The sequence below is a fragment of the Acinonyx jubatus genome, chromosome E1, assembly GCF_027475565.1.
Source record: "Acinonyx jubatus isolate Ajub_Pintada_27869175 chromosome E1, VMU_Ajub_asm_v1.0, whole genome shotgun sequence".
Taxonomy (NCBI): domain Eukaryota; kingdom Metazoa; phylum Chordata; class Mammalia; order Carnivora; family Felidae; genus Acinonyx; species Acinonyx jubatus.
The window spans coordinates 43,618,940-43,643,722 of NC_069397.1; the positions used below are offsets into that span (position 1 = coordinate 43,618,940).

The 24,783-nt window shown below is 40.5% G+C and overlaps 1 protein-coding gene across 4 annotated transcripts in view; it reads right to left on the bottom strand.

The window, feature by feature from the left end:
* KANSL1 (KAT8 regulatory NSL complex subunit 1) overlaps positions 1 to 18,340 on the bottom strand; it is a 178,210-nt gene extending 159,870 nt beyond the window's left edge. For 2 of the 4 annotated variants that reach the window (XM_053211713.1, XM_015087309.3), the window contains exons 1-2: positions 17,401 to 17,545; positions 16,458 to 16,595 (exon numbers count right to left, since the gene is read on the bottom strand). The gene's annotated coding sequence lies outside the window, so the exon portion shown is untranslated. Of the gene's footprint in view, positions 1 to 16,457; positions 16,596 to 17,400; positions 17,547 to 18,210 lie in introns of those variants that run through there. The other 2 variants (XM_027052018.2, XM_053211714.1) reach the window with 2 other exon arrangements.
* Positions 18,341 to 24,783: the final 6,443 nt, after the last annotated feature.

Here is a 24,783-nt window from a genome sequence, read left to right on the forward strand (position 1 = left end):
AATAATTCAAAAGGGAATGGGGGGTAGTCTTTTCAGCAAACAGTGCAGGGATAACTGGATATTCACATGCAGTGGAATGAAGCTGGACCCCTAGAGCTCACACCTTACACAAAAATTAACTCAAAATGGATCATAGACCTAAATTTAAAAGGTAAAATCATAAAATTCCTAGGAGAAAACAAGGGTAAAATCTTCATTTTTAGATTCAGCACTAAAGTACAGTAACAAGAAAAAACATGTAGTTTGGACTTCATGAGAATTATACATTTTGTGCATTAAAGGACCCCATCAAGAAAGTGAAAACATAACCCACAGAATAGGAAACAATATCTGAAAATCATATGTGACAAAGGACTTCTTTCCAGAATATATGAAGAAATCTTATAACTCAACAATAAAAAAGACAATCCAGTTTTTAAAAAGGGCAGGGATGCCTAGGTGGCTCAGTCAGTTAAGCATCTGACTGACTCCCGATTTCGGCTCAGGTTGTAGTCTCACCGTTCATGAGTCTGAGCCCCATGTCAGACTTTGCTCTAATAGCGCAGAGCCTGCCTAGCATTCTCTCTCTCCTTCTCTCTCTGCCAATCCTCTCCCCCCTCCAAATAAATAAATAAACTTTAAAAAAGGGGGGGGGGGAGTTTTGACAGAAATAGACATTTCTCCAGAGACCTACAAATAGCCAATAAACACATAAAAACATCTCATCATCATTAGTCATCAGGAAAATAAGTTCAAAGCCATGAGCTACTACTTTACATCTACTAGTATGGCTATAATCAAAATGACAGACAGTTAATAATGTTGACAAGGGGAGTGCCTGGGTGGCTCAGTCAGTTAAGCATCTGACTTTAGCTCAGGTCATGATCTCACAGTCCATGAGTTCGAGGCCCAGGTCGGGCTCGGTGCTGACAACTCAGAGCCTAGAGCCTGCTTCAGACTGTGTCTCCCTTTGTCTCTCTCTCTGCCCCTCCCCTACTTGCGCTCACATTCTCTCTCTCTCTCTCTCAAAAATAAATAAACCTAAAAAAAAAAAAACCACGTTGACAAGGATGTGAAGAAATTTGTAGGTGTGAATGTAGAAGGGTGTATCTACCTTGGAAAAGTTTGGTGGTTCCTGAAAAGTTAAACAGAGTTACCATATAACCTAGCAATTCTACTCCTAGGTATAGACTCAAAAAAGGTGTCCAAACAAAAACTTATACAAGAATGTTTATAGCGGCATTATTCATAATAGCCAAAAGACAGAAGCAACCCAAAAGCCCACCAATCGATTAACAATAAGCAAAATGAGGCATATCCATACAATGGAATATTATTTAGCCATAAAAATAAATGAGTAAAGTATTGATCTATGCTACCACATAGATGAACCTTGAAAACATGCTAAGTGAAAGAAGCCAGCCACAAAAGAACACATACTGTAGGATTTTATTTATATGAATGTCCAATATAGGCAAATTACAGACACAGAAAGTAGCTTCGTGATTGTCAAGGGCTGAGGGACAAAAGGGAATAGGGAGTGACTGCTAATAGATATAGGGTTTCTTTCTGGGGAGTTGAAAATGTTCTAAAATTAGAACGGTGCATCTGTGACAGATGCACAAGCATGTGAATACACTAAAACAACTGTACATTTTAAATGGGTAAATTTTATATGTGAAGCGTCTTTCAATAAAGCTGTAAAAACAAAAATGGATGGAGCCAAATAATACTTAATTTCTAAACAATTTCACTTTCAAAAAAAAAAAATGCTGAACCGCTTGCAAAAATGTCAAGAGAAGGCAAGCCATACTTATTTTTCCGCTTAAGAGATTACCTCAGAGCACCAATTTGCCTTCATGTTACAGTTGCAAACTCATTACCAGCAATATACATAAGAAAAAAAATGTGGTTCCCATCAAACCTGACTTACTCTAAATAATATGAGAGTGAAATGAGGAGGACCCAACATGTCAGCAATACAATCAGTCATCTATAGGAAAATACAAACTAGAACCTCAATGAGTGAAGAGGTTAAGGAACACAAAATCCTATTACTGGAAAAGTCATCTTCAATGAGATAGGATTGGAACGTATTGCTATTTTAAAAGCTCAAAACAAAAGCAACAATATTATACTCTGCCCTAAGAATTTTATAACAGATGGTTGGCAAGGCTTCTATACATGGGTAGTTCAAGAAGAAAAAATTTGGCATTGTCATCCCCAGCACTATTTGGAATATAAATAAGATACCCTGATCCACAGATCCAGGATCTGAGAGGAAGAGTATATGTTGAGCAGGAAAGTATGCTGATCAGTCAACTCATTTCCAAGCCAGGTTAATCATCTGTCCCCCTCCCGCCCCCCATAAATCAACAATTCTTTTTTGTTTGTATATGCTCCAATATAAATGTGTTTAGCATATAAGTCTATCCCCAGCAATCGTCAGACTGATTAAATGAATGCTGAACTGGCATTCAAGTTCTAGCTCTGCCACTAGGTACCTATGTGACTTTGGGGAAATGGCAGCACCGCTCTCTGTCTTGATGTAGAAAACAACGGAGCTAGACTAGTTAAATCAAGGTTTCTTTTAAAAAAATTTTTTTTCATGTTTATTTATTTTTTGAGAGGGATAGAGACAGAGTGTGAGCGGGGGAGGGGCAGGCGGAAAGGGAGACAGAATTCGCAGCAGCCTCCAGGCTCTGAGCAAGCTGTCAGCACAGAGCCTGACGCTGGGCGTGAACTCACAAATTGCGAGATCATGACCTTAGCCAAAGTTGGACGCTCAACCAACTGAGCCACCCAGGCGCCCCAAGATTTCTTTTTAACTCTAACACTCAATGATTCAGAAACCCGAAAACTACAAAAATAACAATAATGTGGGGTTCAACAATCTATGTGTTTAACAACACAAAACTTCTTTGGGAGGGAACTGATAGAAAATTTTAAGTAACACAATAATGCTTTCCCAAAAATAATTAGAACCTACAACATATACAAATTACAAAACTTGGTTCTAAATTATAATCAGGAACAGACATATTATGACCCACTAGGAACAGAGATACAAAGCACACTTAACCAACATTCTGTAGAGTGAGGGAAAATTTTAAATGTTTATATTGAATACATTTACCTCCCTGCCTCCTCTCCTTTCTGCCCAGCCCCTTCTTGTCCTAAACACATTCATAAAAAAAATGTGCTTATCAAAAAAAATGTATTATATGGTTCCCTATTTTTGGCAAAAAAAAATGTAGACTTTAGATAAAATTAACATTAAGAAGCAAATGCGTAATACAAAACAAAGAGATGGACTTTACAATACTGTCCTGAACGCAAGGGATTAAAAAATTAGGAGCTCAACCCAAATTTTGTAGAAATGTTTATATTTTGAATCGCTAACTAGTCTGGGGGTGGGGAAGGGGAGGAAAGGGGCTAGTGGAAGAAGGAAAAAACAACTTACTCAGAATAGAAGGACAAAAAGTGAGGAAAAGCAACAAAAGATGACAAATTGTAGCTGAGCAGGAGCACTAAGACATACGGAGGCAAAACAATTAAAATCTTGCAAGAAAATGCAAAGCCACAAAGAGATGCTTCCAAACTAATATATCAGATGTTAGGTAGTCATGGAATCCCAAAGTATCCTCTGCATTTTAAAACAATGTAAGTATAAAATTATAAAACTGCAGGGAAGAACTTAACTGGCCAATAGTCATGAGAGGAGTGACCTCCTATAAGCACCAGAAAGATGGAATCCAGACTTGTTTCCTTTATCAACATTTATCCAGCCCCTTGCTCAACTCCTGGCACATTTAGGCACTCAAAATATATTTGCAGAACAAAAATGAACAGAAACATGCCATCAATATAACTCCCATGTACTCAAGAGAAGGGTGCTGGCTGCGAGCTTCAAATTGACCGAGCTGGCAAACTGCTAACAGGGGATGGGACCAGAAGACGCATCAGCATGAATAACCTTCTGAGGAAAAGACATCACAGCTTCTAAAAGAGGAAATCACATCATACCAGTCTACCCAAATTCTCTGAGAAGAAAGTAAGCATGTGAATATAATATATAATATAATGGGCTTTTATAAAAGTCTTGACAAGATTCTAAGTAAAAGGTCATTTTTTGTAAGCCTGAGTGACTCCAAAATTGTGAATATTTACCATAGATAGGTTGTGATTTAGACAGAATATTATGGGTAGATGCTGAGGCACCTCCCCAAACGAAGAAGTATAAGCACAAGACTGATCGTAGGTAGCATTTTTGGAAATGCTATATGTGATATTTGAATGAATTATATTCAAGACACAAGGAAATTCCCCATTTTGCAGATGGAATGACGAGCTCCCTGATAGTGAAATAATACAGAGCTGTAAAAATAAGGGAACGGAGAGGCGGAAAGGAGTTTTAAGTGTATCAAATGAGAAACATTTGCAAAACCTGGGATTTATTTTCAGCTTAGAGAATACGTTGGCAAGCCTGAAAGTTGTCCAAATATCTAAAAGATCTGTCCAGCAGAAGAGAAACTAGAGCTGCAGTTCCTGTGTGGACAAAATTGGGCCCAAAGTGGAAATTGCAGAAGGAGCACATTTCAACTCAACATAAGGTCAAGCTTTCTGACCATCAGACCTAACTAAAAAGGTGATTCTTACCCTGAATTACCTCTAAGATCCCAGTGAGATAGAGGAAGCTAAGATACCACAGGCAAGAGAATGGCAGGTATTATTACAGCATGGACAAATGGAAAGTAAGGCACCTACAGGGAAAAAACCTAAGTTGTCCCCAAAGAATTCATGGCTTCCAGTCAAAAAAATGAATTTTTGAATAATTATAGAATGTTCCCCTAAAGATACTGTGATGTTCTGTGCAAAGGCGGAGGAAGGGATGGGGAGGGGTTGTTAAGGAAAAGACTAAAAACAGAACATATTTTCCTATCTTTCTAGCAAATAATAATTTGGCTATATCTCAAAATGTAGTTCTGACTGGTTACCATAAATCCGGAAAGGCAAAGCAATGCTAACAAGGATCCAAAGTGTAAACAGAATGACTAAGAGGCTGAAGGAGGTTTCCCCAGAGATTACAACTTAAAATCAATCATCTTCAACGGAGAAACATGAAAGCCAAGGGCACTATGACCAAAATCTGAAAATGTATCAATATGGCAAATATACTAATTTATTCACCAGATCTCAGTACAATAAACTAAGCTTTTAAACTTCAAAAGGTAGTCTTTTTGTCCACAATAAATAAAAAGAAATGTGTGGAATGTGTTATCACCAAGAGGGATTTAGGGTTAAGAATACTCAAGAAGTGCATAAACTTATGTATATTAAGTCCATTCTGGGGTCCTACAGGATACAAGTGATACCTTAAGTGAGGCCCTAAATCTCTGGGGTTAATGGCTTATAAGGTAACAATGCCTCACCTCAAAACATGTCTTGGTGACAGAATAACTGGCTAATGACCTCTGTCTAACAGACTCAGTGAGGTCTGTTGCTATAGTTCTTTTAATTCTTTTATTTATATGTGTTTTTATATTTTTCTTTATCTTTTATACATTTAGAATCCTTACATAGCTCTATACACTGAATTTTTCATTTATCACACACTCAACATTCTAAGACATTAAGTTTTCAAAAACACTGTTTTATGGTTGTATAATCATCCATCCTTAAATATGCCATAATGTACCGATTAATCTCACTGCTCATTCAAGTTTATTCTCAGTCCTCCCCAATATAAATAGTGCTACAATGAATACCTTTGTTCACAAATCTTTCTGTATATCTCTATTTTTCTCCCTCTTAAGGTAAATTCCTAGTAGAATAACTAAGTTAAAGGACACCTTTAGGTTTTTCGATACATGTTGCCAAAATATCTTCCAGAAAAATTGGGCCCAATGCACACTTCACTAGCAGTTTTGGAGACTGCCCCTTTACTACCATTGACGACATAGTTCAATTGCCAATTTGATAGGTTAAAAAAAAACAAAACTCTATGGGGCACCTGGCTGGCTCAGTGAGTAGAGTTGTGCCTCTAGTCTTGGGGGTCATGAGTTTGAGCCCCACAGTGGGGGTAGAGTTTACTCAAAAAAAAAAAAGTATATCATTTTAATCTGCATTCCTTTGATTACTTCAGAATAAATATGTTTCTTATATGCCTCTTGGCAGTTGTATTTCTTCCTTGTGAACTCTGACTAATTCTTTGTCAGTAAGGCTTTTCTTACTTTCCTTTGGCATAACAAACTTTGAAAACTGGTGATGCAGTCACATATCAGTGACTTCGGCTCCCCCTGCTGGCCAAAAAATTACTACATGATCAAAACCTAGATACAGGCTACAACCACAGTTGACCCTTGACCAAGAGTTTGAAGTTCGTGAATCCATTTATACATAGACTGCCTTCAATAAATATATTGGAAAAATTTTTGGAAATTTGTGACAATTTAAAAAAACTGGCAGAGGAGCCACATAGTCTAGAAACATTAAAAAATAAATAAAATGTTAGGGTATATCATGAATGCATAAAATGTATACAGATACTAGTCTATTTTATCACTACCACAAAATATATATGAACTATAAAACTTAAAATTTATCAAACTTACATACACACAGACTGTACATTATCTTTTCATTTTTGATGTCTACTATTAGTAATATATGTAACACCTGCAGTATTTTGTCATGTAACACCTACATGATTCATCTTATAAAGAGACAATGTAAACTGATAATACTGATACAGTAAAGTACTGTAAATGTAAATGTATTTTCTTTTATGATCTTCTTAATAACATTTTATTTTCCCTGGCTTACCTTACTCTAAGAATGCAGTACAGAATACATGTAACATAGAAAATACATGTTAATGAACTGTTCATGTTATTGGTAAGGCTCCAGTCAACAGTAGGCTATTAATAAATTGTGGGGGAGTCAAAAGTTATATGTGGATCTTTGTACAGGGTTGGCGCCCCTAACTCCTGCGTTGTTCAAGAGTCAAACATATAAGCTTGTCCATATTCTGGATTGTTGGCTAAAAACACAGTTTTTATACAGTGATAAAACAGTTCTGTGTCTAAACTCAACAGAGCACTGATGAAAAAGGAGGGAGGGGACACCTGATCACTAATAAAGAATTCTAATCAGTTCACTACCAAATACACTACGTGGTTGGAATATCACAAGCCTAAATAATATTCATTTTCCTATATTTTATTCTAATAATGTGAAAACATTCTAGTTACCAGGTGACACTGGCTTGTTGGCAAATTGATCTCTTTTTTAAAAGCAAAACTAAGAAAACAAAAACACCTATGTCCTATTCAATGGAAATTTAAAACAAAAACTTCCTTGCAATTCTTATTCCAAGTTACTCAGCTGCTTACACCCAACAAGCTGGGTCCTACATTTCCAAAGGGTAAGGCCAGGACTGGCGAATGTATGTGACTAACTCAGCTTTTTGATTGATAGCCTCCTAAAGAAGTACTTCAACGGGGCAATGTAGTCCTTAGACCATCCGTTCAACATACACTCACTCACCAAGTGCCATAAACAGCAAGCTGTGATAGTAAAAGACAAGACTCAAGCCCTACTCTCAAAGGACTTGGAAGCTAGATGGGTGTGAGAAGTAAACCTGCAATCACTGTACAACAGAAGTGCCAGCTATGTGCACACACACCCAAAGGCAATGCCTGGGGACACAGGAAGCTGTCCGTGTCAGCTACTATGCTGTTACTGTTATTATCATCACTGTTATTAAAGAACTGGGAGAACTAAGTTTCTACAACAGGGCAGAAGTCACTTTAAACAGAAGCAACTGCTTATGTAAAGGCCCAGGGGCAAAGGAGCAGTAAGATGCACAGAAAGAACTGCAAGCAATTCAGCACCATTGAGTTCAGGGTGCTCAGAAAGGAGACAGATGATCTGGCAGGGGCCAGATCACCAGGGCCTGGATGCTTGGCAAAAGCATTTGAATTCTACCTAGATCAGGCATATGATGAGATGATGAGATTGATATTTTATAAGGATCACACTGGCGGCAACTTGGAAGACAGAAGGCAGTCAAGTGGAATGATCATAAGGTGACAGAGGTCATGCAGGCAAAGGGTGACAATGGTCTGAACTCAGGAGAGAGAAGTGGAGGAGACTAAGAAAACATTGTGAGCTAGGATCTCAAGAACATGGTGACCATTATGCCACAAGGAGGAATCCTGACTTGGGTGACTGGGTGAGTGATGGTACCACTCACAGGGACACGAAAATGGGAAGAGGTTGGACCAGGGGGGAGTAGTTGATTAGGTCTTTTTTTTTTTTTTTTTTTAAGTAGGCTCCACGCCCAGCCAGAGCCCAATGCAGGGCTTGAACTCACAACCGTGAGATCAAGACCTGAGTTGAGATCAAGAGTCAGACACTTAACCAAGTGAGCCACTCAGGTGCCCCTGATTAGGTCATTTGGAAGTGAACATGGGACAGCCAAGTAGAGATGTCCAGGAGGCAGCTGCGTGTAGGGGATCAGAGATAAGAAGACCATTTATATCTAGAAAAAACACATTTGCAAATCATCACTATATGGATGGTGAATGAGACAAAAACTGCTCTTAAAATGTCCCCGAGAAAATGCAAAGGGTAAGAGGAGAGAGGGCCAAGCTAAGGTAAACAGTGATGCGAAAGAAGAAAAGAGTCCACAAAGAAAACAGAGCAGCCAGAGATGACAATGATCCAGAAAGAGGCTGAAGTCACATCATCTGTACTTTACTCTGTGTCAAGCACCCCTCCATGTGCTTTCCATGTATTAACTCATTTCCTCCTCACAACAGTCCTCTGAGGGAGGTGCTATTATTTTTATTATTTTTCCCATTTTTCAGATGAGGTAACTGAGGCACAGAGACATTAAATAATTTTTTCAAGGTAATACAATAAGTGGAAGAGCTGAGATCTGAATCTAGGATTCTGAATCCAGAGTCCATATCCTGTGTCACTCTTCTACACTGCTTCTCAGAAATGAAGACAAGAGGCCAGGAGGGACCACCACCACCACAACCAGGGGGGACGATCCACAGTGTCAGAGACTACAAGGAGGTCTCAGAAGATGGCCAAAAGAGATCCTCTGAATTTGGCAACAGAGATGAACATGTAAGGGAACTCATAGGTAGAATCTAGCCAAGAACCAATGGTTATAGTGTAGGGTTTTGTATTCTTAAAAAGTAAGAGACTTGAATGTATTTATAAGCTGAAGAACAGGAGCCGACAGGGCACGGGAGGCTGAAAATTGGTTGGGAAAAGAGACGACTGACAGCCAGAGGTCCCTACAAGGAGGAAGAAAATAGCTCAAGCGGCCAGAGGGGTGGGCCTAGCATGGGAAGAGGCAAAGACAGACACAGGGACAGTGGACCCGAGAGGGCTTCTTCCCTGATAGGCTTTGTGTGCTCTCTGACCCAAGAGACAAAGTCACTGGGGGAAGGGCGATTTCCTTTATAAGCAAGGCAGCTAGCTGTCTGACTTCCAAAGAAGCCCCCACAGTAAGATGCTTCCGGAATGATAATGTTAATTAAAATGTTTTATTTGATTCTTTTAGCCCTGTTTCCACTCTCATCTGGCTGCCTCACTTATCAAATTACAATCTAGGCTGAAACATTTCACCAGATGATTTCTAAGGAAGAAAAAAATCCAGCAAAAACTTAAATCACTAGGCTGTCCAGAATAAAAAGATAATTTTTTTAAAAGATAGTATTTTTCAATCTCTTCAAGTCAAGTACCTGCATAATTTTTTGAGCTTCCAGAATTACGATGGCTACTCTTTGTCCTCCAGAGCAAACCAGTCAACAAGGCCCAGCACTGCTCTCCTACTCTCTACCTGACTTTTCTCCCCAGCTCCAGCCCCTACCTCTGGTGGTCTGCCTAGGCCTCATCAGCACTCTCTGGCCTAGATGGATGGCTCTTCCTCCCATAGTCCAAACGATTACCCAACACTATGAACTCCTTCTCTTCAGGGTAGGGAGATAGGAGAAGGAATTTAGGAACCAGCCTCTGATGACAACTCACAAAGCAATTTCATAATACGTATTTATCCAGAACAGTCCCAGAGCAATGTAAAAATCCGATAAAAGCAATGGATGCTTCCTCTCCATAAAATGCACAAAAGCAAAACCAGGCTGCCAAAAACTTGTCACTCTTCATATATTTTATCTATAGCAAAGTCCTTCCAGCTATCACTAAAGATCTATTTACTTTTCCTTGGCAGATAATTTATATAAGCTTAGTTTGCCAGTATCCCAATCTACTACAGAAAGAAAGCATTAAAATAGCGGGGAGAGCTGCTGGAGGCTGGAACAAGAACAAGGACAATAACCGCCTGACACTAAGGTAGGAAGTCATGAAAGTAGATGACAATAGACAAAAGAATATAGAAAATAACCCAAGAGTGGATGCCCCGCTGGCTCAGCCAGAAGAGCATGCAACTCCTGATCTCAGGGTCATGAGTTCAAACCCCACGTTGGGTGTAGAGATTACTTAAAATAAAAAATAAAATAAAATTTGAAAAAGAATACCCCCCCCAAAAAAAAAAAAAAAGAAAAAGAATAACCCCAGAGTATGTAATACATACACTCTAGTCCACTCACTTATACAGTATATTTTTTTGGTCTCTAAAGGCACATTATATTTTAGCCCAGTACAGTAACTGCTAGGCATAGTGAGGATGTTTCATAATTCTGGATTATTATTAAAAGACATAATTTTGTTCAAGGTGCTTCCTTTAAGGAGGCAGAGAAGCATGTAACACCTTTAGAAAAATTTTCACCTCAATGTTAACTTTTTAAGTCTTAGCACTAGACGTTTCAGGAGAAGGAAATCATTAAACAAAGGTGCATACAGGCCAGTGGCAAAAAGTAAGGTTTAAAAACAAAACAGGTTGGCAGCAGCTAGATCATCAGAGGTCTACATCCTACGTTAAAAAGTTTGAACTTTACCCTAACGGCAAATAGGAGAGGAATGGAAGCAGAGGACTAACCAAATCAGTCAAGCCACAGGAGGAACTTGCTCAAGGTCTTGCTATTCCTGGGGGGACCCATTCTGTCTACCCAAAAATGACAGTTTGAAGCCAAATGTTAGAGGATAACCACGCCAGCTTCTTCAAATATGGCATCTGATTGCATAGAAAACACACAGTGAGGACACTGTTAATTCCACATTACTGGGTATCCTTAGCTCCCAAACACCTAGAGACAGACACATGGGCCTAAGGAAATCCCAAATATCAATTTCCACAAAGGATGAGACATGGAGAGCAAGACTGTAGTCTTGACCTTAATTTTTCAAATCAGAATTTTACTCAGTTTAAAAAAAAATAATCTAACCTTGTAAAATTTTGATTTTATATAAACCTAAAGTTTCAATGGTAACAAAAATCTATACATAATAGAGATAAATCCATGAGAAGCCTAAGGAAATAATCTACTTCTTTAAATCATGTTCCCAATTTGCACCAAAATTTTCATTTCCTATGTATAGATAGTTGTTGAGGGTCTGAGGGTCTGTCACCCATGATGAGGGATGAAAGTCTGTGGGGCTGACAAGGCTACTGGATGTTGTTATGGGTTGAACTGTATGCCCCCAAAAGAGATTTTGGACTCCTGATGCCCACTACAGCAAAACTGGAAATAGGGTCTTTACAGAAGTGATCAAGTTAAAATGAGGCCATTGGGGTGGGCCTTAATCCAGTATGATTGTTATCCTTTTTAAAAGGAGAAATTTTAAACACAAAGACATGCACACAGGGAGAACTCTGTATAAAGACTGAAGTCATGTGGCCACAAGCCAAGGAACTACCAGAAGCTAGAAGAGGCCTGAACAGATCCTGCCCTAGTACCTTCAGAGGGAGCACGTCCCTGCCCTCAGACTTCTAGCCTCCAGAACTGAGACACAATACATTTCTGTTGTTTAAGCCACTTAATTTGTGGCACTTTGTTATGGCAGCCCTAGCAAACAGATGTCATAAAGAAAATTAGCAGCTCATGTTTAGTGAGCACACACCAAGTGTTTTTCTAAGAATTTTGCAACAGCAAACTCTTAGTTCTTCTGAAGTCCACCCTGGGATCTAGATACTGTAATTATACCCTTTATACAGATGAGGACACCAAGGCTCTAAGAGGTAAAGGAACTTGCCCAACATCAGCGAGAGCCCCCACTCTTACCACCAGGCTATAAGGAACTATTATTAATAATAATTATTATAATAACAGTAGTAGTTCACTAAGTCAGATACCATGGCCTTTATAGCTATGATATACACAGCAATATTAATATTATTTCCAATACAAAGAAAGACTCTGAATCTCAGAGAGGTTAAGAAATTGCCTAAGATCACACAGCCAAGAACATGATAGTGTATCTAACTACCAACATGAAGGAGTAAACAAAGAAAATCTTTTTACTAAAACTTTAAGAGCAAGTAAAACGTGTAAAGGCCTGACCTTCCAATTCAATACTAGAAATATACATCTATAAGCTGAAAATTCGTCAAGATCTCAGGAGAATATGTGTCCTAGATGACAGTACCCTTTGTGTATATATATCCCTTCAGCCACTGTTCAAAGGCCATCTGCTCTCTCAGCTGTGGCCCTGGCTGTTTCTCTGACTTCCAGACACAGGACGAGAAGAGATGTAAAACTGAGATACTATTTTTGAAGGATTTTGTAAATTTTGTATTAAATTTTTTATTTTGATACAAACATCAGAAAGTATAAAAAATATAGTACAGTAAGAAATCTCCTTCTCACCCTGTGCTCTACCTGCCCAGTTTCTAGACTTAACAGGTAACCAAAGTCACCATTTTGTTTATTCTTCTAAAGTTTTTTTAAGGGCTTATACACCGAGACAATACAAATTTTCTTTTCTCCTTTTTTCTCCTCCAAAACACATAAAGGGTAATATAGCACACATGCTATTCTGCATCTTGCTTTGATCACTTAACTATGTATCTTGGAGACCATTCCATATCATATTGAATTATATTTTAGTTCTGCCCGTTGGTCAAGAATACTTTAATGTTTATTTATTTTTGAGACAGAGAGAGACAGAGCAGGAGCAGGGAAGGGGCAGAGAGAGAGAGGGAGACACAGAATGTGAAGCAGGCTCCAGGCTCTGAGCTGTCAGCACAGAGCCCGACGCGGGGCTCGAACTCACGAACTGTGAGATCATGACCTGAGTCGAAGTTGGACGCTTAACCGACTGAGCCACCCAGGCGCCCCTGGTCAAGAATACGTAAAAAAAAAAAATTTTTTTTTAATGTTTTTATTTATTTTTGAGACACAGAGAGACAGAGCATGAGCAGGGGAGGGGCAGGGAGAGAAGGAGACACAGAATCTGAAGCAGGCTCCAGGCTCTGAGCAGTCAGCACAGAGCCCGATGTGGGGCTAGAACTCACAGAGTGTGAGATCATGACCTGAGCTGAAGTCAGATGCTTAACCGACTGAGCCACCCAGGCGCTCCTGGTCAAGAATACTTTTTACTTGCTTCCATCATAGTTCAATCACAATTCAAACACAAGGCAACCAGCAGTCCGTAAAGCAACCTGAGGCAAGTGATGGTGGTGTCATAGCACATGCCAGGGCCCATACAGCTCTTCTCCCAGCCCCTCATCTTTTCTTTGCTCTTTTCTCCAACTTGCCCATTTCTCCTCCCCCTCCTCTCCATTCCTTTCCCATCTCACCCATGTCCCAACCCTGACCACTGGACCTAGGAACATCAAACATCATCCATAGTGCTTAGTCATGGCTAGCAGTGAAAAAGCTGTAGATCCCTGACATATATAAAGGGGTACATAATCTCCATGGGAATTTTTTTTTTAACATTTATTTATCTTAGAGAGAGAGAGAGAGAGAGAGAGACAGAGCGCAAGTGGGGGAGGGGCAGGGAGAGAGACACACACACACAGAATCCAAGCAGGCTCCAGGCTCGGAGGTGTCAGCACAGAGCCCGACATGGGGCTCAAACCCTCAAGCCATGAGATCATGACGCGAACCGAAGTCAGACGCCCAAGTGACTGAGCCACCCAGGCGCCCCATTTTTTTTTTTTAAGTTTATTTATTTTGAGAAAGAGAGAGAGCATGTGCACGAGCTGGAGAGGGGCAGAGAGGGAGAAAGAGAGAGAGAGAGAGAGAGAGAGAGAGAGAGAATCCCAAGCAGGCTCCCAGCTATCAGCACAGAGCCTGAGTCGGGACTTGATCCCACAAACAGTGAGATCATGACCTGAGCTGAAAAAAAGAGCTGGCCACCCAATCAACTGAGCAACCCAGGCACCACTCCATAGTAATTTCTAATTAACAACAGTGCCTTAACCGCCTTGAGGAGTTTTTGTTTGGCATTCTTTTCCTTTTGTTATCTTTCCTTTGGTACTTTGGTTGGTGAAAAGGGTGCGTATTGGCGCTATTTTCTAAATGCATGGAAACAAGCACATACTCAGGTCTAACATGTAAGTAATGCCTGATATAACTGGAGTTCATTCTGAAATATGACAATGAGAAACAAAATATATGAGCTATAAGAAACAAACATTTTGTTTCCAAAGTATACATTTTAATTAGCCGACCATTTTTTTTTTTTTTTTTTTTTTACTCAAAAATAAGCAGCTGTAATCTGAAAATATATCTCAGAAACATTTTAAGGACATTCACAACAAAAGAGAGAGTTCTCTCTCCCTTTTTTATTTTCTATCCTTCAAATTCAATGTCATCCTCTTCTTCCCAAAAGCTGCCCTTTTTTTCCTGCCCAGATGAAACACTATAGCTTTCAAGATGGTTTGTTTCTATTTTGTTTTAAGCAATAAAAGGAATAGGAGAATGATAGCAAACAAATTTGTTTAGACTCAAAAGAGGTCTTCCAGTGATCAAAGAACTGGTGAGGCAGCCACACAGTAGGTAACAGGTGGTAACTCACACAGTATGGAACACTCACTTCCATTCTGTTTGCCTGCCAAGCCAGAGGCCTTTCGTACGACTTCAGAGGTTGCTGTGGGACTATATTGTAACACACCAGGTTCAGCGATTTAGAGTTAACATTTTAAACATCATATACATCTTCAAAACCAGGCCTCTAAGCACCTAATAGCTTAGTTAAAACTAAGGTGACTGTAAAATAAAATCTGATATATTGGGTCTCAATTTCCTTAGGTTTCTAGAGAACTGGTACCCATTCATAGCCCCTTGCCTACTTCCTGAAGATAATAGGGGCCACCAGGTCCTGGCACTAAACACTCGGTGCCAAAGAAAAATACTCTTGTACAAGGTCCTCTAATTCTCATGGGTTCAGGACTGCTGGCTGGATTCCCCATGCAACCCCTCCAACTCTACAAAGAGAATGGCTGGCAACAGTGTCACTTTGGCTTCCTTTATAGTAATATAAGCACTCATTATCCAACAATAGCAGCTGGAACATAAATGAAGATGAGAATTCAGTCTACATTGACCTAAAGATTTCCCTCAGTCTAAATATTTAGTTACACAGACTGCATTATTCTCTGATTTTTCCACTGCATTAACTTGGAATTCCACAGGGCAGACCACCACACAATAGTCTCAACTACACTAGGATTTAGTTCGAAAGGAAGGCAACCTGTGCCACCTGGTAAAGCTGGCAGAGGGTATCCATCATTCCTTACCTTTCTCTCTCCATCATTCCTCCCATTTTCCTCCCTACATATGTCTTAAGCTTTACCCTCTGTTTAGTCCTAACGCAAAGTCCTTTGACCACCTATGTACAAGAGACAGAAGGAACCAAGAGACTGGAGGACCATGATTATCAATGAGGGCTTTTCCATCTCAAGATCATCTAGCCACACCGTCCAAGAAATTTATCTTGTGAGATGAAACTCGACACAAAGTGCTACCCGTTTGAGAAAAATAGTGTAAATTCAAATGCACAGGACCAGGGGGCAGTAGGAGAACCCTCCAACAGAGTACGGGTAAACCAACAGGTCTTAGAACGTTCTCATCTACTTACTATATGAAGTTTCAGAGTAAACAAATGGTTAATGACACATCTTTTGTAACACATGAATCAACTACAGATTTGCAACAGTGGGACACACCCTAGTACCTATGACTCTAAAGTACCTGTTTGAAAGTAGACCTGGATGTTTGACTGTCAATCCATCCTATGAGATTGGAACAGAATTTTTACAACTGTGTGTGGGTTGTCATGATTTAAAGTTAAAAAGTAAACACATCATTATAATGGAAGTTAATCTGAGAACTTCCCTAATACTTTAACACCAATAATCAAGAACAGTAAGTAGCCAAAGTAAGGAGTAACTAATCAGTCCTGGAAGCACACACAATAGGAGTTCTGGAAGGGAAAGGAGTGTCAGACAAGAGGGCTGAAGAGCTGCAGATTCAAGGATTTTGGAATATTCTCAATTCTAAAGAAAAAAAAAATAAAATGAGAACTTTAATTTTAAAAACAACACATCTTACCTTGAGAGGCATCCAAAGAGCAGTCATAGTGTCACAAGAGTTCAGACAATACTCAGAAATGAGCAAGAAGGGAGTCTCTGTAGTCCCTCAGCCACCAAGTATGAGCAGGTAGGAAAATTTTTTGTTTCAAGAAGGTATCTGAAAGAGAGGACTTTCAGTGAGACTAAAAACTAATCAAGAAGCCAACAGTTTAAGCTATCTGGACAGAAATTCAAAGTACTATTTGCCTCACCATCCTAAAAAGATGTACAAAACACAGTCCGCTTAGAAAAGGGCAAATGTGTGTATGTATATCTCCATCTATATGCAGAAATGTATTTTACATAAAATGTGGATTAAATGTGTAACACTTTAGATAACATAAAATTGCTTATCAAATAAATAATTGGAAAACCAAAAACCCAGATGAAAAAATGATTATCCAGGGTACTTCAAAAACACTATTGAAAAGTGATTTGTTAACGGACCATCTAAAAAGACCCTTGCCACATTTAATTTTATCCAATAAATTAACACCTCTCTGATCATCCTGATGGTCCTAAATTTTATGAAATTTAAGTTTCAGAGCCCATTCTACATGAAAAATCTATTCTTGACTTAAGTGCTGCAAGCAAATAAAAGGCCCTTCTTTCCTAGGGATCTTTAAAAGCAGACCAAACAACTTAATTTTGAGGATGGGGAGCAGGCAAGTTTATGTGGAGGAAGGAAGATCGATTAAATGACCTCTTGTCGGATCCTTGTTCAAGTCCTAGGCCTGGATGAAAATTCCAGCTTAACCAGTTACTGTTTCGCTTAAAATGGAGGCTTGCCCGAGCAGGGACAAAAACAAAAAACACACAAAAAAACAAAAAAAAAACCCAGCACCCCCACCCCGCAAAAATAAATTTTGAAAAATCAAAGGCTACAGTACCCTGATTTCTTAAGAAAAATTAAAAATAAAAACCTCTAGAGTAGATTTGTTCTTGCTATGCGCTTGTCACTTCTGCTTCGAAGACTTGGCATCACTTTCCTCACCGCTCATCGGATTTGGGGGGAGGGCGGAGTCGGGGCGGGGGGGGGGGGGAGTTTGACTCTTGACCCAAGTCTCAGGAGGGTTTAATAGCCCCTCCAAGATCCTCACCGCAAAAGCCAAAGGGAGAAGAGAAAGGGGAGAGCCCGAGTTCCCACCCCTCCCCCCACCTTGGACCCTAGTCCCAAACCTAGCCCCCCCCCACCTTCCCGCTGAGGGGCGACTCCTTCGGCCCCATCCCCATTGTTAGGGTGGGGGCGAGTGGGGGAGTGGGCTCAGGGCAGGGGCGCCGGCGGCCGTTGCCCCGGCTTGCTTCAGGAGGGGCGGCCCGCGGGATGCAGCTTCCCTTCCTCTCCGCGTCGGTCCGTCCCACCTCGGCTCGGCCTGGCGCCCCGGGCTCTGCTCGGCGCCCCCGGCCCCGGGCCCGGCCCCGGCCCGCCTCCGGGCAGCCAGGGCCCCCCGGCCCCTCGGCCCGCAGCCGGCGGCCCAGGCCTGCGGGTGGGCGCGGGGCGGGGGTCCCGGTGCCCCACACACGCGTCCCCGCTCCCCCAGCCCAGCCGCTTCCAGGGCCCTCGGCGGCGCCCGTTCCCCGGGCCCTTCGGCCCCCTGCCTCCCGGCCGGGCCTCCCCCTCAAACTCCCGCAGTCGGGGCCGCCTCCCCTTCCCCACCATCACCCCTACCGACTCGTGCCCCCACCCCCCCGGGCACCAGTGCCAACGGCGACTCCCCCGGCCCCGGACCTACCTGCACGGCTCAACCAAGCCTAGAAGTGGGGGCGGGGAAACCTTCCGCCCTCCTCTATCTCCCATTGGCCCTTCCGGGGCACATCGCGAGCGCCATTGGCTGATGGGGGATGTCCGTCAGAGCGCTGGGGCGGGACAGAGTGGGGAGAGGGATGCTGGTGCCTCGGCGTCTCCGTCTCTGTGTATCTCGCTGTCTCTGTCTCTGTCTGGGCTCTTGGAAACGAGAGACATTTGGACAAGAGGACTGGAAGGGGGCCCGAGGCGGGAGGAATAGAAATAGGAGCCCTGGCAGAGCTTCCCACCAGTCTGCCACTCCAAACCCCTACCTAAGTGCCCTGTAGATCCTCTTCTCCATCACCCCCAACCCCGGCCCCTCACCCCTGTAGGTTCTTCATCCAGGAAGCGACGCGATGAAAACTCGAGGCCGGAAGGCCACAGGGGGAGATTTTATACATATACATAAAATATACACGTACCAGTACTTATATATAAAGTCAACCACATATATGGTCACGAGGGCCTGGAGAGGAAAGGGCACTCATCTTGCAAACAGGGAAGGACTTGAGATAAAGCCAAAAATAAGAAGGAATCAAAAATCACTCTAGGAGCTAGGAACAGTGGTTTCCTCCTGGGAGGGGAACTGAGTGCCTAGGAGACCAGGTGGGAGGAAGACTTAACGTTTCACTGCATATCCTTTTGTATCTTCTGATTTTTGTGCTATTCACAAAGGCTCCAGGGTTTTTTGTTGTTGTGTTTTTTTAATCTATTGATTTATACCTTTAAATAATTCTAAGGCCACAAAGCCAGGAGGACAGACAAGATGGTCGTCCAGGCAAAGTGGGACAACATGCAGGTGTGGAGAGGAATCGTAGTTTTTAATATGTTCCTTCCAGATATCCGTGATAAAAGCAAGTGGAGATGTCCCAGAGGCAGGTGGGGTTATGGAACTGGGAGAGGGTGGACAATCTGGACTAGGGGAGATTTCCAGTTCTCCACCGAAATATGGTGATCAATGACATGCTAAAGGATAAACTCCCCACAGAAGCTTAAAAAGACACCCGCAGTTAAAGTCAGGAAGATGAGAAGAAACAGGTGATCAGCGAGGTAAGAAAAACAATGCATGTTGAAAATTAAGGGAGGGAGGATCTCTGGAAAAATAGAATAATAGAAACCGTGAGAGCCTCACCAGGCTTGAGGGTCACTTCAGGGACCCTCTTCAGGGTCATTCAAGAAGAAGGAAAGCCAAGAAAACACCTGTAAAGCAGAGTTCTTAACTTTTTCAAACAGCGGAAGCTTTTGGCAGTCTGGTGAAACATATGGACCCTTCTCAAAATATTTTGAATGCATAAGAAACATACCTACAAATTCAAAGGAAGCCAATTATATTAGAACAAAATATTTTTAGAAGTGTGATATAGTAATATATATGCTTTATATTAATGTATTAAATAACAAGATCTAATGGCAGGCCTAATCACCACCATAATTTTGAGGCAGTAGATGAGCATAAATAATATTTCAAGATATTTGCAACAACTGTCATAAAATAGGAAAACAGCTATGATTTCTGTTAACGACAAGGTCACAGGTACCACTAATACTGCTTGGCTTGTTGTCTCCACCCGGAATTGAAGGTAATGCTGATTTTCATTAGACCTTGGCAAATAAAGGCATATTACTTTTCCTGATCAAAGTTCATGAGTTTCCTAATCTGTGGACAGATTTAAAAAACGATACCCTACAAAACAGACGGTCAAGAAAAACAAAAAACAAAAAACAAAAACCGATACCCTAAAGAAATCATTCTTCCCACCCTCCACACTTCCACATAGGAATGTGACTCTGCCTTCACCCCTTGTCTCCGTCTCTCTCTTCCCTTCCCCCACTTGCTCCCAGCACTCTCTCTGACTGTTCACAGATGTCTAATGTCCCTGTGACACAAAGAACAAGAGGTTCTGAATGACATTTGGAAGAGAGGTACACACATCTTGTCTTTCCTCAGAGAACAAAGAGAAAGTTATGAGGTATGTTGCGGATGTGATAAGATGATGAAAAGGAGCCCAGGATGGGGTATCATTCATGCCCAAGAGGGAAAACACATTATAAACAGAAAACATCTGTATCAGCTTAGAAAAAACTGTTTCCCTGAGTTGATGAATTTTGCTTAAATCAGTCCTAGAAAACATCTTCAATCCAGCTCCTTATTTCATCTGTCTGTAAAGTGGTGGAGGGAAAATAGTACCTACCTCCTACGGTTTTATGAGTATTAAATAGTTAATACACATAATGGATGTAAAATAGTACCTGACACAGGCTAAACACTCAATTTTAATGACTATTGTTGTTGTTGTTTTATATTTAGCCTCTTGCAAACCAGGTCATTCCATGAAAATTTCTGGTATGATTATTTGTATTAATGCAAATGAGTAGCGATAAGGGGTTAACCCTGAACACTTGTTTTTCATTTAAATTCTTCAAAATTAGAATGCTCTACTACTCCAGTTACATTTTCATTCCTCTAGTGGGGGAAAAAACCTCAGTGCCTCTTTAAAAGGATTGTAAACTCAGAAAAATATTCTGGCTACTCATATTACAAAGAGCTAATGTCCATAATCCTGTATCTAAAGACTTTCTACAAATCAATAAAGGCCAGCAATCCTCATACCCTGCTAGTGAGAATGTAAACTAGTACAGCCACTTGGGAAGACTGATATACTCGAAGACAATTGGAGATACGAATACTCGAACCCAGCAGCCCCACCACTGGATACATATTATAAGGAAATACAGAATTTTATGTGTTGGAATTACTGTACAAGGACATCCATAGCAGCACTGTTCCTCAGTGCCCCAGACTAGAAACATTCCAAATGTCTACAAACAGGTAACTTAACCATAAAATGGTTAAGTCGTGGTATATATGAGCAATGAAAATTAATAAATTATGATTATGTCGTAGTCAACAAAACGAATAAATTCTTACAAAGGTAATATTGAACACACACAAAATAGCAAGATCCAAACTATATAGTGTGAGTCTATTTATATAAAGTTCAAAAGCAGGCAAGACCAAACTATATTGTTGAAGGATGCATATGCAGGTGATGAAATTCTAAGGAAAAGGAAGTGAATACAATAAAAGCCCGGAGGGCCAGTAGGGGGCAGAGGGAATTTTGTCTGGGAGTGGGGGTTGTTCTCAGGGGCTGGCAATGTTCTACTTTTTGGTCAGGTAATAGGGTGAACAAGTACTTGCTCTATAACTATTTGTTAAAGGGTACTAAAAGAAGTTTTATATATTTTTTCTGTATGTATGCTACATTTCACAGTGAAAATATTTTTTAAAATAGCATCTCTTTAGAAAAATGGACAAAACGGGGCGCCTGGGTGGCTCAGTCCGTTAAGCGACCAACTCTTAGTTTCAGCTCAGGTCATGATCTCACCGGTTGTCCGACTGAGCCCCGTGAGAGGCTCCGTGCTAGTGGTGTGGAGCCTGCTTGGGATTCTCTCTCTGCCTCTCTCTCTGTCCCTTCCTTGCTCGTGCACGCACGCTTTCTCTCTCAAAATAAATAGATAAACTTTTTAAAAAAGAAGATAAACAGCATTTGCTAATGCATTGTGTTGACAGTGGAGGAGGAAATAGCTATTTCATATATCACTGGAGAAAATATAAGTTGTTCCAATATCTACAGAGGGCAGTTAGGCAATAGACATCAAAATGATAAATGCAAACAACTCTTTAATTCAGAAATCCTCTCTCTAGAAATGTATTTATTTATTACCCCAATAGTTATTGAGCACCTACTATGTAACAGGCACTGTTTTATGCTCTAGAATTTAACTTGCTGATATATTCTTTGAAAAGTTTGGAAATATGAGGCTATTTATTTCATTCTTACCATGGAGTGGTTTATGAGGAGGAAGGTTTGAATCTCAACCTAGAATATATATAATTACAATTATATCAGATCACGTTAAATAAAAAGAAACAAAGCATAACAAGTATTTTCCCTACCTCCAAATTTTCAGATAATCTGTATAAACGCAGTTATCTGTTTGTTTTGAATTGTTTGTAATAACAACAGATGAGGAAAATAAAAGCTAAGTGCACATCATTACAGGACTGGTTCAATAAATTATGATTTGAAGGCTTCATTGGCCTGTGACCCTGTGCAAGCACACACACACATTCTGCTGATACCATTTTGAAACTCAACAATTTTACTTTTGAACCTGGGTTTTGTACAGGAAGTATGATGGGACAATGAAGCAAACGTATGAGCGGAGGTGACAGGCACAATTAGGTGTCACCATTCTTTGCCATCCCATTCACAAACAGCATTGGTGATGGCCCATGAACACAGAATTCTGGTGGGTCCGTGATACACAGGAGCTCAGCAAAACTCAAAGTGAGTGCAAGGTAAGTGTGTTACATGGATGACTGAAGAGATGGGCCCTGAGAAGCCATGCTTTCCATTCAAACTAGAACTTGCTTCAAACGCAGAAAGAAGACAGTGGTATTCTAAGAAACACGAAAAACCAAGGACACACATCCTATCTTTTCTTACTGGTGTTACTTCTCCGTATAAGTCCATCACTCTTGCTAAAAGGATGCAGAAGGAGAAGGCAGCCAAGTCAGTGTTCCTTACCCTTTCCATCCTTTGTTCCTCATCAGTAAGTGAAAAGCAATGTGTTGGTAGAAAGTGTGTGTATCAAAAAGTGAAATCAAAACATTTGAGTTACTTTATTCAGAGTCCCCACTGTCCTGGTAAGAACAAAATGCACATCTAAATAAAAGCTACAAAATATAAATTGTATAATTTCGGTGTCTCAGCATAGGAGTTAAATGACTTTAAAACTGGAAGACTGGCATCACACAATATAAAGACGGATGGTGTAATTCATCTAATGGTTTAAATTTTTAATTTTTCTTTACTTAGATGACATAGCAAATGAAAAACACCATGACAAATCAAGACAGAGACCATGAAAGAAAAGAAAAGGCTTTATATTTTAGTACCTTTAATGGTAACTCTTTCCTGCTTTTTGAATAAAGGGATCCACATTTTCATTTTACATTGGGTTCCTCAAATTAAGTAGCTGGTCCTGTCCATTGCTTACTAATTTTGTGACATTGGGCAAGTTACTTAAATGGTCAGTACCTCAGGTACCATTTCTGCATAATAATCATACCTATCTTATAGCATTGTTGAGAGGATTAAATATGCTAATTGAAGACAATTAGAATAGTGTTTAGCTTCTACATAAATATTAAATGTTATTGTTATTGCTGTCTTTCTATTATCAAATATACAATGGAATAGCATTCAGCCATTAAAAAAGGAAGTCTACCTACATGCCCTGATAGAGCATTATCTCTGAAATATATTAGGTGAGAAAACAAAAAAGGTATATAAACAATGTTTATGATGTGATTCCATTTGTGGAAGGAAGGAGAGGAAAAAATGTCTTTACATATGTACTTGTATACACTTAAAACATGTTCCTGGAGAGGCACCTGGGTGGCTCAGTTGGTTAAGCGTCTGACTTTGGCTCAGGTCATGATCTCACAGTTGGTGAGTTCGAGCCCCACATCTGGTTCTGTGCTGACAGCTCGGAGCCTGGAGCCTGCTTCAGATTCTGTGTCTCCTTGCGCTCTGTCTCTGTCTCTCTCTCAAAAATAAATAAACATTAATGATAGTTAAAAAAAAAGAAAGCATCTTTTAAAAAATAAAAAAATAAAACATGTTCCTGGAAGGATACACAATTAAATAACAGTGGTTGCTTCCAAGGAGAGAAGAACAAGTAGCTGGGAGATGAGGAAATAGGAGAATTTTTCTCTCCTTAGACTTTTTTTTTAGTGTTTATTTATTTTGGGGAGAAAGAGAGACACAGCACGAGCAGGAAGGGGCAGAGAGAGATGGAGACATAATCAGAAGTAGGCTCCAAGCTCTGAGCTGTCAGCACAGAGCCCGATGTGGGGCTCAAACTCACAAACCATGAAATCATGACCTGAGCCAAGATCAAGAGTAAGACGCTTAGCCAACTGAGTCACTCAGGCGCCCCCAAGCACAGGAGTTTAAATTCTAATCCACAGTATCTAAAGTAAACTTGGACTTTCCATCCCTTTTTTTTAATATGAAATTTATTGTCAAATTGGTTTCCATACAACACCCAGTGCTCATCCCAACAGGTGCCCTCCTCAATTCCCATCACCCACCCTCCCCTCCCTCCCACCCCCCATCAACCCTCAGATTGTTCTCAGTTTTTGAGAGTCTCTTATGGTTTGTCTTCCTCCCTCTCTAACTTTTTTTTCCTTCCTCTCCCCCATGGTCTTCTGTTACGTTTCTCAGGATTCACATAAAAGTGAAAACATATGGTACCCATCTTTCTCTGTATAACTTATATCCCTTAGCATAACACTCTCCAGTTCCATCCACGTTGCTACAAAAGGCCATATTTCATTCTTTCTCTTTGCCACGTAGTATTCCGTTGTGTATATAAACCACAATTTCTTTATCCATTCATCAGTTGATGGACATTTAGGCTCTTTGCATAATTTGGCTATTGTTGAAAG